We start from the raw sequence: 3,727 nt of genomic DNA on the forward strand, positions 1-3,727 counted from the left end.
GTATATAAGGTGACTTATGGAGTAAATATAAAAATTGTTTTATTTATTTACCATTGAAAATGGGCGAATGGAAGGTTGTAACTCCTAATTTCAAGGGCTAAATTTACCTTTTTTACCCTCTCCCTTAAAATAAGGTGGGCTATTTGAGGTGATTTGTAAAAATGTACTATGATACAAAATATTCGCCCACTAAAAATTTAAAACCCCTTAATTTCGCCAAAGGGCGAACATTCGCCCCTAAAATTTTCTATGATAAATTATCTCTTTTCTCCATAAATGACTTTGATGTCATAGAATTGATGTAATGGAATTGGACAATAAATTAATTCTCTTTTCTGGGAATGGATTTGAATATGTCCATTAGTCCAAACAATGGTGCATCTATAAGTGGAGGATTTAGTAGGTATCATTGTTACCACTTTCTTTAGGGACACCTAGGTTGAATAGTTACTTAAATTTATTCTTTTCTCTATTAATGTCATTAGATATGATGGAATTGAACAATGAATTATTATTTTTCTCCATAAATGTCCTTGATGCCATAGAATTGAAGATTAATATGTGTATCATTCCAAAGAACAGTGGGATATTTAACAACTACCATTGCTACCACTTTCTTTAAGGACAACTAGGTTGAGGAGTTACTTAAAATGCTCCTATGGTTAAATTGGATATGGTTAAGAATCTAACTTCTTCCAATAAGAATGGATTAGAATGTAATAACATATCCTTAAAAAAAGACATTGAGCATGGAGTCAAAGATGAGGCTATGGAGTCAAAATGCCAAATGTGGACTTCTTCAAATATCTCAATGAAGTTTAAATCTGGGAAAAAGAATAAGAAAGGTATAAAAAACTGAAACTTGATCAACTATAATACATTATAAATTTTCCTTTTAAAGTCTTCTTCCTAAAGCAATAAAGTGCTTAAAATGTTTTCCATTGACAAGAAAATTCGACAACTCCCCATCTAGTTACCAAATGAAAAAACTTAATATATTTTCTATAAATAATATCTATCACATGAAATCCTAACCTAAGTGATTGAACTTTCCAGATTTATCAGTCCTCATGTATTTCGCCCATAACAAAACCATGTCTTCTACCTAAAAATTCATTGTCTTAATTATTCATTACAAATAATAAAAATTATTAATTCGCATTGTGCTATTTACGCCGTAAGGCGTTCCCCTCTGAAATCAACCTCCCCAATTGCCTTTCTGTCATAATCTTGACCATTAGATGCATTGTTAGACGATTAAATGTTTTTCCACCGTTAGATGCTATCAATGCAATTAAATCGGTTCAGTGGCTCCACTGGGTGCATCTAACCCTAAGACTGTTCATTACCTGTAACAACTCGGTTCTCGGTTCGGTGGCTCCGCTGGGTGCATCTAACCCTAAGCCTTTTCATTAACAGAAATAACTCAGTTGTTCGATGCCAAGCTCTGTGAAAAAGCTCTGCAAAACCCTAACTCATCTAGGGTGTTCGATGCCATGCTCTGTGAAAACGCTCTGCAAAACCCTAACTCAGCTAGGGTTGCCTCCTGGGTGGCAGTTATTGCCTCTTGGCCACGACGTTGCAGTGAACCGGTCTATGCGTCTTGCCTATCCACTGCTACTGCCAACTACTGGTACCGAATACCATCCAGAATCCAGTTTCACAGGGTGCAAGTAAGCTTAATTTTTGTTGATGGGTTAGCCGTCTTGTAGCGATTTACACATTAGGTATCTGAACATTCTTTTGTTTTCTTGTTTTCTTTAATCTGGTAATTCTCTATTTCTTTTCATGCTTGCAGGTCCTGGGGTTGTTCTGCAATTCAAGGACTTCCAACACCGAGGAAAGCACTTCCCATTTCTTCTTTTTCAAATACCTGTCTCTGGAACACCGCCGAGTTGGGTTGCAAACTCACAAGCCCTGCCGATGACAGGGCCTATGCAATCTGCCCATGCTTCAGGGGCATCTTCAAGTAGGAGCTCACCGTCAATCTCAGACTATGAAATAATGCAGAAGAGGATTCCAAAAATCATCAAATTTTATTTTGCATTCCAAAATCCATCAAATTCCAGCAAATTTGTCGCGGTAGTGGATCCAAGCATTTTTCATTGGTAAGATGGATGGATTTTGTGCTCTGTAGGTCGGCCGTCTCCGTCCATGGCTTTTAAAATGTTCAATCAAAGTTCTTCCTCTACGACAATATAATGTGGATTCATATTTGAAGAAGAGGATTTTCTCAATGGTTTATAGCTTTGCTGGAGATTGGCGAGAGGAGGATTCGAACTGGCGTCAAAGGATCCATTTATATCGGCCGCTGTCCAGGTATTTTTGAGAGATTCTGTAAAGTTTTTGAAAGTCAGGTGGCTTGATTTATGTTTTGGAGGAAAATTTTGCTCAAATCTTAGATCCGGCGATTCGATCTTCATTTTCGAGATGGAAGCTGTACTCTTGTATTTATAGATGTGCGATGTATAGGATTATTTAGTGAAATTTTATCTTTTTTATTGGAGATCCGTGTTCTGCTTTTTGATAATGGATTTTGTTGCATTTTTAAAATCTTGCAGAGATTTTGTTTGCTTTAATTTCAAGCGAGGATATTGTCATCTTTCTCATATGTTTTGGATATCTTCTCTGATTTAGCTGTTATTTGGGTTACGTAGGTTTGGATTTTTTTGAAATTTTGCAATTGATATACCTAATTGAGCTGAAACCCCAGCTTTGGAGGATATTCGCCGGTAATTTGTGGCCTTTGACGTCGGTTGCTTTTATAACAGGGTTTAATCCGTGTCTTTGAGGTCCCCGGCATCGCTTCTCGTGGAGAGATTTGGCTGGTGGTGTTCCAGGGCGGTGAAATCGGCAAGTTTGCCGTTAGCCATACATTTTGTCATTATTTGGGGAATTTAGACCGTGAAAAGTGCAGTAGGGAGATTAGGTCCCGTTGGTAGAAATTTGGTTTTTTCAGAGCTTGAATTGCCTTTTTTGAGATCAAACCTTTGTTAAGGTTAATTGTGCTTTTGAGATTTGCGAATGGCTCCAAGTAAGCTAAGGAAAGCTCTCGGTGCCGTGAAGGACCAGATGAGTATTAGTATAGCAAAGGTTGCAAGCAACAATGCGCCGGATCTGGATGTTGCCATTGTAAAGGCAACAAGTCATGATGAAGTACCTATAGATGAAAAATATGTGTATGAAATTTTGCACCTCACCTCTTATTCCAGGGGTTATGTTAGTGCTTGTGTCCACAGTCTGTCCAAGAGGATCAGCAAAACACACAATTGGATAGTGGCAATGAAGGCGCTGATGCTCATTCATAGGCTATTTCAGGACAGTGATCCAAGTTTTGAGCGGGAAGTTCTTCAGGGAATGAGGCGTGGTGCACGCCTGCTCAATCTGTCTGATTTTAGAGATGATTCACACTCAAATGCTTGGGACTATTCCGCATTTGTACGCACATATGCCCTGTATCTCAATGAAAGATCAGTTGATTTGTCAAAATGAACTCGTGTTGTTGCACATTTCTACACTGCTGTAGTGAGTGCCATGGTTGCTATATGATGTGAACTTACCGATTATGATAGACTTGCAACCATCTATGCTGCAAAAATGAAGTATATTCTTCATTTCTGAAAACATGTACAGCCTAGATAACTACCACCATGGTCTACATAGAAGGACAAGCTGCTTATTTGGCAGAAATCAACCCTTAATTATAGCAACGCCTTCAATCTGGATA

The 3,727-nt window shown here is 38.0% G+C and overlaps 1 long non-coding RNA gene and 1 pseudogene across 1 annotated transcript; both read left to right on the top strand.

The window, feature by feature from the left end:
* The first annotated feature begins 1,804 nt into the window (after positions 1-1,804).
* LOC149226070 (uncharacterized) lies at positions 1,805-2,958 on the top strand. The gene is made up of 2 exons (XR_016247001.1): positions 1,805-2,319; positions 2,772-2,958. It is a non-coding gene; the product is annotated as an uncharacterized LOC149226070 (long non-coding RNA).
* A 66-nt stretch (positions 2,959-3,024) lies between these two features.
* LOC149226071 (putative clathrin assembly protein At2g25430 pseudogene) lies at positions 3,025-3,492 on the top strand (annotated as a pseudogene).
* Positions 3,493-3,727: the final 235 nt, after the last annotated feature.

Source organism: Pinus tabuliformis, chromosome J (assembly GCF_031772625.1).
Source record: "Pinus tabuliformis cultivar Carrire ecotype Pingquan chromosome J, CPIR1, whole genome shotgun sequence".
NCBI lineage: Eukaryota > Viridiplantae > Streptophyta > Pinopsida > Pinales > Pinaceae > Pinus > Pinus tabuliformis.